This window comes from Crinia signifera, chromosome 7 (assembly GCF_055691185.1).
Source record: "Crinia signifera chromosome 7, ASM5569118v1, whole genome shotgun sequence".
Lineage (NCBI taxonomy): Eukaryota > Metazoa > Chordata > Amphibia > Anura > Myobatrachidae > Crinia > Crinia signifera.
In genome coordinates, this window is record NC_139223.1 from 49,938,656 (window position 1) to 49,950,862 (window position 12,207).

At 45.3% G+C, this 12,207-nt stretch overlaps 1 long non-coding RNA gene across 1 annotated transcript; it reads right to left on the reverse strand.

Annotated features, from left to right (window-relative positions):
• Positions 1-304: 304 nt before the first annotated feature.
• LOC146019442 (uncharacterized) lies at positions 305-6,553 on the reverse strand. Its single transcript, XR_014450544.1, has 3 exons — positions 6,426-6,553; positions 3,298-3,393; positions 305-1,000 (listed from the first exon to the last, which is right to left on the reverse strand). It is a non-coding gene; the product is annotated as an uncharacterized LOC146019442 (long non-coding RNA).
• Between the last annotated feature and the right edge of the window lie 5,654 nt (positions 6,554-12,207).

Below are 12,207 nucleotides of genomic sequence, written 5' to 3' on the forward strand. Positions count from 1 at the left end.
GCACAGAAACAAAATAACTCACACAAATCTAACTCTCTCTCTGCACATGTTTCATCTGTACCACCTGCAGTGCACATGGTTTTGCCCATTTTACAAACAAATTTGTACTGCGACCAGATCTGAATAAAGGCCATTGTGATGAGCATGTGATTTGACCGAATGCTCTAAAGGGATATTACCCAACATCCTCAGACACCGGTTACATTCATATCAAAACTTTGCAGTTACAGAGAAACTCTAAATCTTTGGGTTCTGTCATTTACACATCAAGGATTTACTTTCCAAGGCAAAACATGACCTTTATTTAGAAAAATAGACATTTCCCGCACTGTACAGACCCCTCCGATTTTACAAAAAACACATAAAGAACGAGACACGAGGGAGACAAGTCCTAGGCTTCACCTGTGTCCACAACACGCAACAAAGGCCTGACACCATACTGACATGGACAGGAATACCACTGGGTAGAAAGGATCTGCCTACACTAGCAGATGGTCAGCAGATGGCTGTAATGCTGCGCACAGGAGACATTAAGGAAGGCGAATGCTCAATATAAATATTTCTATGTTTATTACCCCTTCAGTAAACTGTAGTGCACTGCTCCAGCCCAGTGTAATCCCAACTATTGGGTAATGTATCTCTGCAGAGCATTCTTCCCAGCCCATCTTGTACTACAAGCACCTCCAGGTCAGTGTCCTGTACATGATCATTCTGTGCTCTCTCAAATCACCTTGAAATCTGTAAAGGATGAATCACAGCAGATACAGAGAAGGCATATGGTCAGGAAAGCGTCTTTGTACGTCCACTGCATGGTCTCCTGTTGCGGATAGAATGCCGCAGTGCGAGACCCCGTACAGTTGTACTAATGCAAGAGGCAAAACTGTGCATATTTAGCGGCAGTAACAGAACACGGGATAAGGGTCTCCTCGCTCCTCTTAGTTCTCAATATTGGCCAGGAAGCGCTCAGCCCACCACTCATCAAGGTCGAGGGGAACAAAACCTGCAGAAAGTAAAAGAAGGTGGAGAAAAAAAATTGGAAGTGGTTACACCGGAGACAGTTTGACATTTAAACCAATACCAATTCTAATAATTCATTTTGAGAGAGATGCATCAAGAGAGAACATGGTAAAGGTGATCAAAGCAACTAATCAGCTTATGTCATTTTAAAGAATGTGCTTGGGAAGGGACAGAAACTGGTTACTTTGGGCAATTGCTCCACTTTATCTCTCTCCACAACTTGATCTCCACTTAGAACCTTATCACCAGGAATAAAACTTTCTTTTCCAACACATTAAGCTGCAATCTTACATTTACCCATTTGAATTTTTTAAGATACAGGGGCAGGAAGCCAGAATTAGAGGGCCGATTCATGCTGCACTGCAGGTGGGGCAGATGTAACATGTGCAGAGAGAGTTACATTGGGGGAGTATCTTCTGGCTGCTTTATTCTTGCACTGCAATTTGGATTTCAGTTTGAACACACCCCACCCAAATCTAGCTCTCTGCACATGTTACATCAGCCCCAACTGCAGTGCACATGGTTTTGTCTATTAGAGAAGGAGTTTGCTTTTGCAAACCAACTTGAATTAGGCCCTAAGTACGGACTTCTATAAATGCCACAAGAAGAATGACTCTGAACGTATGTACAAACGTCTCAGTGTCTATTACATTATGGGCTACCGCGGCTGCCAGCACGTGCTCAGTGACAGCCAGAGGATTCCATGATAGAAGCCATGCAGCAGCCTGGATAATCTACACAATAAAGGCTCTCCATAAAAGGTGATACCCCAGAGTACATATGTTTGCCATTGGTTAATAATTACATTTGTATGTTTTTTGACAAACTGTATTGTATAGAATGTAATGAAGGGTGAGAGGCACCGATTGCTTGTAAGTTGCATATCGTATCAATCATTTCCTCTGAAAAACACAATTATTCAGGTGCTGCTAATGACCTGACTAATAATAAGGGGCGCATTTATCAAGATCGCATTTTACAATGCGATCTGGGCGGAATATTACCGCCCAGGATCGCATTGTAAAATGCAATCAAATCGGGGCAATGTATCATTTTTAAGGGCGCAGGGACAGGGCTCCGATAGGAGCCCGTCCCTGCGAAGCCCTAACCCGGGAGGTCAGCGCATGCGCGGTTATGCGATGACCCCCGCCGACCCCTCGTACCGCACTGCCCGAGCCATAGGCTACAATGGGCTATCGCCATCCCAGAAAGGCGATAGCAGGGCTGCCCGATGTTAATACATCGGGCAGCTTCCCATCCTCCATAGAAACCTATGGGGGATGTGGCCGGGGGCCCTGCAGGGATCGGAGATCCCTGCTGCGGTCCCCCTTTGATACATTTAGGAGATAGTTAATATTTGCGGCTAAACCCCGAAAACGTGCGTTTTCGGGGATTTAGACGCAAATATAGTTTGATAAATGGGCCCCTAAATGAGAAAATAACAACCCTCAACTTTGTTCGCCAGAGGAATAAGAGTCGACACAGTTGCACATACTCCATAGCCCACGGGTGGTCAAGCCGGTCCCTGAGATCCACCAACAGGTCATGTTTTCCAGACCACCTCGCTGGTGCACAGGTGTAGTCATTACTAACGGTCACATGTTTAAAAAATCGTGCTGCATTCATTCCTAACTGACGCATTGGGGCCCGATTCAGACGGGATGTGAATTTGCAGCACATAGCATGATCGAACAACCACACATGTATGAGCCGTCCGCAGGCAGCGAGTGCAGGCTGACACCCTGCGGGCATTTGGAGGCATGCCACCAGCTGTATCTGGGTGTTCCCTGGCCACCAGAAGGGAGGGCCTCTGATGGCACCAGCGAGTCCTGGCTCACATAGCGCTGCGAGCAGGGTGGAGAATGATTTTCCCCTGTGCACAGCTGTTTTGGCATTCACAGCAGGGCACAGGGGTGGAGAAGTGCAAGGGGAAGGTGGGTGCGTGAGTTCGACAGTTTGAACACTCGCAGCCCAGAGAGCAAGGCCGAATCAGGCCCATTGTACAGATCCACAGGTGGAGGACTGGTTTGGCCACCCCGGCCCTAGCCCTTATGGTTTTCTCCATCACACACACAATGTTTATACAAAGTAACAAGGGTTACCTGCTCAATATACATTAAATGTGTCTATACTCTAGTTTTTAAAACATAATAGTGCACATAAGCATGTATGGAACCCCCACATGTACCCCGACACCCAAATCGGGGTCCAGTACACATTATGCCAGCTAACTGTATAAAGCTGTAGTTAGAAATAAGAATCATTACTGTGAGCTTGTACCGTTATGAGCAGGAGCTGGTGACTGATCTTGGTATTGCTGAGGACTGCACTCATCGAGTTCCGGTTTATCCAGCTGATGCTGCACCTCCTGCCAGGCTGGGGGGAAGCAGTAATAAAGGGTTAGCTACTATTAGGTTTGTCTGTAAAGGCCAGGTGTAAAGGTGCCCACGTACTGTGCGATCACCCAATGCGATTTGATCTTTTTAGTTTAAATCACACCGGGTTTATTTTCCCATTCGATACACGCACCCGTGTAGTCAATATCACAAGGAAAAATAGTATGTGCATGCGGGTGTTTTTTTTTTTTTTATTACATCACATAATATTATACTGTAGTCATTGGCATATATTCAATGCCGTGGGCGAGCGGTGACTGCGAGCACGACTTTTTGCTCGCAGTCACCGTTTACCCTGTCAGTATTCAACTGACCCCCCTCATTCGCAAATTCCCCCTCGCTCCGTTTTTTGAGCGAGGGGGAATTTGCGAATGTGCCTCCAAAAACTGCGAGAGCCGAGGCTAATTACAGCGGGTTTGCTGCACTAGCTGCGGCTCTCGCAGTTTAGGGAAATCCTCGCCGTTCTGTGACGGCGAGGATTCCCCCAGAACGTTGCATAGTGCGAGCGGCCGGCACGGGGGTTAATCTGCGAGGATCACTGGTTTTCTGTGATCCTCGCAGTTTAACCCCCTCGCCGGCCGCTCGCACCAGCATTGAATACCTCTAAAAATCTTGTGTAGTTCAAATTGCACAATGTGTACAGTCCAAATCGCATAGCACACATTGTATAGGCCCAAATCTACAGGCACCCTAGACGAAAACTTCAAAGCTCTATCCACTCACACACCACCCCCACCCACCCGACAATGCCACCTATACCCACTTTACAGACTATTTAGTGAAGGTGTGGAGGTGGAGTCTTAAGACCAGTACACACAGTGAGATATTGTCTAATGGTCAATTTTGACTAAGCGATTTTGTCAGCTGCCTAAAGTTTTCTGATGGTAGAGCCGGAAAATGGGGCTTCGCATTTGGCACCAAAAAGGATTTACATGTTGTATAACCTTCAGGGGGAATTAGTTTATGTGTGATCCTGTATCCAGAGTGTGGCACAACATTTGGCTTCTTTTATTTATTTATTTTTGGTGAAGGGGGCGTGTCTGACGACATAGGTTGACACGGACACCTTATATAAGTGTACCAGGTCCCGTCACATGACCCGCTGCTCTCAGCACACTATTATAATCTAACTCGATGCCCACTTGGATCATGTAGTAAGTACGAGTCGCTTTCAAAGAAAAAAAAAATAGCATGACTCATGTAGACTTTTTGCCATGTCGGCATTTTGACGGTCTGCCAATGGTTGTCGGTAAATTGACTTCCTCCCAAATAAGCCACACCACAATTTCAATGTAATCCCCAAACGATCTCCGGTGCATGTACGATATAGGGCAGTTACAGGACGATTACAATAGGCAGGGGATTACAATACAATCATTTTTAATCTAGTTGGATTATAGATTACAGTTTATCCATCATCATTCAAAGATCTCCTTGTTCTTTCACAATTCAGTAAGGACCAGTCAGATATAAGGGGCAACGTCCAACTCAGTTGTACAAAACATAAGAAAAACGACATAGGCCCTTATTCTGATTGACGCGTACTTTCCCGCATACTTTCGGATCGCGTATTTACGGCGTCTGCGCATGCGTGGAGAACGCCACGCGCATGTGCCACGCCTTGACTCCGTACCTGTTCGGCCAAATCCCGTACAAAACTGGTCACCGCAATCATTCGGGAAATATGGGCGTATTATGGGCGTCATGCGGAATGACACATGGGCGTAGTTTCAAAGTGGGCAAAACGGGGCGGAAACATGGGCGGACACGGGGGAGTACACTTATGTTGGGGGGCGTGCATTCGGATAGCACTCCGAATGCACGCGAACAAAAAGGGAAGAAATGTGCGGTGTCCAAAAGGCCACTATTGCTTTGCGGACACCACTCGTTCCTGCGGGAGGCGAACGGACCGCCTAATGACTACAAGCATTAACACCTGAACCCAATAAAATCGACTCCTTTACTCATTACTCACTAATAGGACGCTTGTCAGTGCTTTAATTGAAACCATTGCACTTCAATTGCTGTAAGGGTTAATGTGTGCAATGCATGTGTTAGGCATGCTTGTAAGGATATATTGGAATCTAATTGATTCCAATTCCAAATAAGCATTTTTTTATGAGGATAGGTAATTGAATAAGTGGGTCATGTGATGTATTGCAGAAGATACATAATAGTGGGTTGTTTGGCGTAAATACTCCGCTTACGTGCGGTAGCACCGCTTGGCTCCCGTTCGGATGCGGTATTCCCGAGCATACTCTGTAATACTCTGTAATACCGTGCAGAATCGGAGTGTTTCTCCCGCACACGCATGGTTTGTATGTCGTCCGTAAACACGCCCTGTTCTTAAAGAGTGAGTCCGTCCGAATGCGGAGGACACGTGGGCGTTTCTACGGACGATGGCCGCACGCGGCAGAACACCGTGGCGTGCGGACCGCTCCGTAAGAATGCGGGAATATCCGCACCGATCAGAATAAGGGCCATAATGAGGATTTCCCTCTATGAGTAAAGAGTCTACATGATGGTGTCATGGAAGGTTTCAAACATCTCTGTTCCATTACATGACAATTGGAATGTGCATCACCATTTATATCTGGACATCCCATCAGATAACAAACAAAAATAAGCAAACAATTTATTTATTTATTTCTGTATTTTTGCTATGGTTAAATTTAAGAATGAAGTCAGGAAAGGCTGGCCCCAGGAGCTAGCAATCAATGAGCAGCACGTTCATGCCATATTTTCTAGCACAGTTCTGATCTGCAGCCACCATTAACCAATCCCTGACAATTTAATATACTGGTGGAATACAGCATGGCCAAACTGTGGCCTTCCAGCTGTATGAAACTACACATCCCAGCATGCCTTACCACAGTTCTAGCATTCCCTAATAGCCAAACTGTGGCAAGGCATGATGGGACTTGTAGTTTCACAACATTAGCCATAGTTTGGCCATACCTGTACTACAGATAAAGCCAGAGTATAAGGGAAAGGGGGAGGACACACTCTTACCCTGATATACAAAGCGGACGTTCTCCTCGTGCGCTGGTGTGTAAATCTCGTCCTCTGCAGGAGGGCTGACTGCTGGGGTGCGCTTTCCGTTCACACGATTGAACACTAGTTTTGGAGTAGAATGGCTGCGCAGAAGGAGAAGGATAGATACATATAGTAAATCACTACAGCACCACGGACAGCATGCAGACCCGCTCCCCTGGACTCAGGAATAATAGATTTCTGAAATGGTCTCCACAACATAAGCATGTATTTATAACATTCTCCCCGTGCTTGCATGGGTTTCCTCCGGGTACTCTGGTTTCCTCCCAAAATCCAAAAATATACTGGTAGGTCAAAGCTGCCTACCCTCCTGCATTCTGCAGGAGACTCCCTGAAATAGCAGCAATCTCCCTCTCTCCCTCATTAGTCTAGCAATCTCCCTCATGTCACCTAGCCCACATTACACTGTTACAGTACATTGAATTATCAGCACCATTTCCCAGCACTTTAGCAAGTATAGTATCTCTTACTAACTGCTTTGGGGATCATCAACATTTGGATATAAGTCATTTTAAAAGATTCCTCTCAGATATAGCAGCACATACCCACGCTTCTAGGTGCTACATTCACAACATCTATTCACAATCTTTCCATATATGGAACTAGACACACCCTTTGGGTGGAGCATGACACGCCCCCTCAATGGGGCGGTGTGCAAAATTCTATTACCATCTATAATCTCCCTGAAACTAGTTTTCAAAAGTAGGCAAGTATGTGGTAGGTTAATTGGCTACCAACAAAAGTTTACTTTAGAATGTCTGTGTGTGCGTGTATAAGTGGTAAGGAATATAGATTGTAAGCTCCTCTGGGGCAGGGACTGATGTGAATGTTCAAATATTCTCTGTACAGCGCTGCGGAATATGTGTGCGCTATATAAATAACTGGTAATAAATAACATATGTGGCTCCATCACATTGACATGCTCTCTCAGGAAATGTATCAAGCCATAGCAAGAGCGAAAGTGGAGACGATCCCCATGGTAGCCAATCAGCTTCTGCCATTTATCTATTGCAGTCTATAAAATGAAAGTGAGGAGCCGATTGGTTGATATGTGCAACGGTTCCCTGTAATCTCTTTCACAAGTTTGATACATCTCACCCAATAATCTCTCTATGATAATAAGGTCACGTGCCTAGGATTCCGGTTGTATAAATGGAGATATAGTGTGCTCATTAAGGGGGGTATTCAATCCCGGGTCACGGCTGTCAGCCAGGCAGCCGTGACCCTGGCCTGTTTTCGTTTTGTTCGACCACAGATTGACAAGCGCGATTCAATGTCACACTTCGCGATAGCTTGCCCGTGCTGCACCCCTTCAGTGGAACAGACTTTGCCCGTGCTGCACCCCTTCAGTGGAACGCACTCCCTCGCTCCATTAGACTCTCCCCGACCTTGCAAAGCTTCAAACGAGCACTGAAAACTCACCTATTTATCAAAGCGTACCCTTCCACTGCATAAACCAGCTGGTTCTCCGACCCCTTGCCTGTTTCCTGTTTACATCCTGCTATCTAACCACCACCCCCTCGCTTGCACCTCTTGTAATCTGTCTGTCTCCCCTTCCTACTAGATTGTAAGCTCCTCCGAGTAGGGCCCTCTTCCCTCCTGTTGTCAAAGCCCACTTCTCTTCACATTTCACTCACAGCTCTCCTTTACTCCAACACTCAGTGACCATCTTCATACTCATCTCCATCATTGGCCTCAAGCCTCTAGTTGTATGTTGATTGGGTCCTCACTACTTACATTTAAGCTGTAATGTGTATTGAACTGTGGTGCTCTTTATTTGTACTGTATTTTTGTTATTTATTCAATGTTATGCCAAGTTTTTGTCTCCCTGTATTGTTCCTTTGTACGGCGCTGCGAAACACTTGTGGCGCCTTATAAATAAAATAATAATAATAATAATAATAATAATAGCTGAAAAGGGGGTGTGTCTGCGTAAACGGCCATGGATTGTCGATATTCGGCCACGATCGCGACAATTCATGGCAGAAATCGACAAAACGGGCCCGACTGCTAAAAGCAGATATCCCAAATTAATTGTGATGGTCCAGAAAATTCAATAAGCTCAACGTGTTTCCCCCGGATGTTCTCTGTCCAGGTGGTGCTCCTGAGGAAGCCGGACAGAGAACATCTGGGGAAACGCGTTGAGCTTATTGAAAACGAGTTGATTCATCCATCAGGCTACTAAGTGACCTGTCCATCCTCCCACTGACGTCCACAATTTTCCTGACTTTTCTGGACCATCACAATTAATTTGGGGTACTTGTGTACAATCACGGCTCCCACGATGTCCATCGCATAGTAAAAAAATCGAATCGCATGCGCTTTTTAACAGAAATGCATCCAAATGCATTGAAATTAGTATCAAACATGTTCAATGGCCCCCAAATGTCATTTTTTAGGCTGTACCACCCCCACTATCAATGCGAACCCGAAGCGTGGCGAGCGCAGCGAGCCCGCGAGGGGCGGTGGGACACGTCCTACGACCTTTTCATACCCCCACTATCCATGTCGGTGTGGAGTTGAGAATAGAAAGCGTGGCGAGCGCAGCGAGCCACCGAGCCCGAAGCGTGGCGAGGCCCGCGAGGGGACACGGATACCTTCACAGGTATCCGCGTCCCCTCGCAGGCTTCACAGGTGTCGCTGAGCTCGCCACGCTTCGGGTTCGCGTTGATAATGTCAAAAATTTGGATGCATTTCTGTTAAAAAGCGCATGCGATGCGATTTTTAAAAAAAATGCTTAAAACTGCAAAAATCGCATTCCACTACATTTGGCCTGCGATGGGAGCCGTGAAAGTACACAAGTACCAATTTGGAATATCTGCATTATTCCTAACCGTTCCAGCATCCAAGGAGAAGACGCCTAATAGGGAGGTTTGAGCCCTCAATAAGGGAACTCCAGGACTCTGCCACCACCTTTTTCTGGCCTACAAACTTTACCAGAAAACATCGGATGGTAATATACACTATCATACCATTAATCATCTACAAACAAGCCATTATACATGGAGCTCCCAACCACATATTCAATATCCCTGTGATATATTCATTGCTCATCACCATTATACATGTTTTTTATATTTACATTTTTATGTGTATGTAATTTTGCCTTATCTATGTATATGTAATCATTAAATTACTTTTTTTAAATTGAGAACCGTCTTGTCTACATATTGGTACAGCCAGCGCTGGCACATTTCCTATTTTGTATTTCAGCATCTTTTGGGTCTCACAACCCAGTGCCAGCAGCTGTTGATAGCGCCTTGGTTTCTTCTGATCACCTAGTGTGTATTGGGGCTTTACTCTATGGCAGGTGCAATTTGTGCACATATGGACACAGTCGCTGAAAGCAATAAGTTTGCGTCTAGTTAGCCAACCCCGGAAACGGGCACCAGCAGCTTCTGCTGATTAAAGTTATATGCAGCATGCCTATATTCTGTGTGTGAGTGAGGCTGTATCTGCATATGAAATAGTGTATTCATGCAGGTACAGTCGCACACAGAATATAGACATGCTGCATATCATTTTAATCATCGGAAGCTCTTTGAGCGTCCTGGTCACATAATATGCAAAGAAGATGAATTTTAAGCAAAAAAGGTGCCCAATGTTAGCAGAGCTGGCCGGGGGCTGCATGGTGTATTGAGGCAAGATGTATGAGGAAACATCTGTATCCAAGCAGAGGCAGAGGTCACAGTGTTAGTGGGTGTGCGAGTGCTGTGTGCAAGTGGGTTGGTTGTGCAATAGTGTTGGGCATATGTGTAAGGGGCATATGTGTGCCGTGTATAAATGCATGAATCATGTGCGACATATGTGTAAGGGACATAACGTTTGTCATTATGTGTAGAAGGGTATTAATAAAGGTTGGCATAATGTGTAATGCGCATTAAGTTTATAAGGACATTAATAATGTAGTGTATGTCATGTAAGGGGCATTAATGTGTGGTATTATGTGTATAAAGGCATTACTAATGTGTGGCATTATGTGTATAAGGTGCTGTACTGTATGGTGTAACATATAGAATGGGCACTACTGTGTGGTCTAATGTGAAAAAAGAGCAATTCAGTGTGATGTAATGTGAATAATGGGCACTACTGTGAGAAGTAAAGTATATATAAGGTTAAGTGGTACTACTAAGTGATGTAACGTGAATAAGGGACACTATCGCATGATATAATGTGAATGAAGTTGCACTAATGTGTGGCATAATTTGAATTGGGGGTACTATTGTGTGGCCATGCCCCTTCCCAGCGAGAACCCACCCCTTTTTGGGATGCGCGCCAAATGTGCACACGGTTTCTATTTAAAATACAGAGGGTAGGAGCACCAAAATGATGACTGCTGTGATGACTGATGATGGTGCTGGGAATGGGGAGCAGGGTCAGAGGCGGAACTACTGGCAGTGCTAGGGGGCACTAGACAAAATCTTGCCTAGGGCATCATATTGGCTAGGACCGGCTCTGATGCCCACCAAAACCACATGTGCAGAGAGCCTCGGAAACATGCTTGTGTCGGACATCGCCGAGCAGCCCCGTCTGCCACACCGGGTCATATGAGAACCTTCTAGTGTCGGGTGTATTATCTGGTTCTCTTTTTTTGCTGAAAATTCATCTCAGTCGCAACACAATTCTACTAGGGCACGACTGACAATAAAGGAAATGACCAACATTAGAGAGATGCCCGGGACTTGGTAACTCACTCACGTGGGCATCTCGCTCTGAATTATTTGACACTGAGCAGAGAACAGAAACTATATATTATCCTAGCATTCCCTAATGCCCAATTGAAGTGGAAGTATTAATTCCTTCCTCTTTATAATATAACATCTGCGGTAGATGTGGTAGGATGCAACATAATGATGCCATATCCTACCACATTGTACCAACAGAGTCTCTCCTAAATACGTCACATGGCATTATCTGTGGCATCAGCCCACCAATCACGCACATATGCGGTAGTGTAAATGCCCTATTAATCATTGTAAGTCTTGTATGTATGTATACATAAGGACTCACACTGACCAGGCAAACACAGATATAAGGCAGCCTTCCTGATAGGGCCGCAGTCATGTAGTCAGCACTCGGGAAGCTGGTCACTTATCACTGTGGCTGTTGTAGGCTTGGGGTACAGGTGATCCAGGCAGCTTAATCTGGTTCTAGGGGAGAGTGAGGGAAAGCAAGAGTATTGGTCCTAGAGCCTGTTAGCAAGGCTGCAATTTTGGCAGATGGACAAAACCATGATGGACAAAAGCATGCTGATGCCCATGTAGGGCATCAGTGGGGGAGCAGGGCCATGCTGCGTTAAGCCCTCATTCGGAGATGGTAGAAATAGACTGTGTAGTACAGTCTGGGTGAAATGTAATAGGATGAGAGATTCAGAAAGTGACATTTTGTAAGAAAGTCTTTTAAAGCGGCAATCATTTACACTTAAAAATCAAACTGGTTTTGCAGTGTAAATGATTGCCACTTTAAAAAAAAACTGGAGATTCCTTACCAAATCTCTCACTTTCTGAAGCTCTCCTCCGATTACATTTCCCCCTTTATTTGTAATTTAGATTCCGATGCCGCAGGGCAGCACATCGGAATCATCAACACAAAGTGCTATTATCATTGTCTTGCTATCGATTTTGAAAATATTGTAAAAATCGCTAACCCAAATCGCACCGTGTGTACACAATTTTATTATTTTAACGCCCGGAAAAAATATTATGGGCGGTATTCAATGAGCCTGATTCGCCATGTTTTT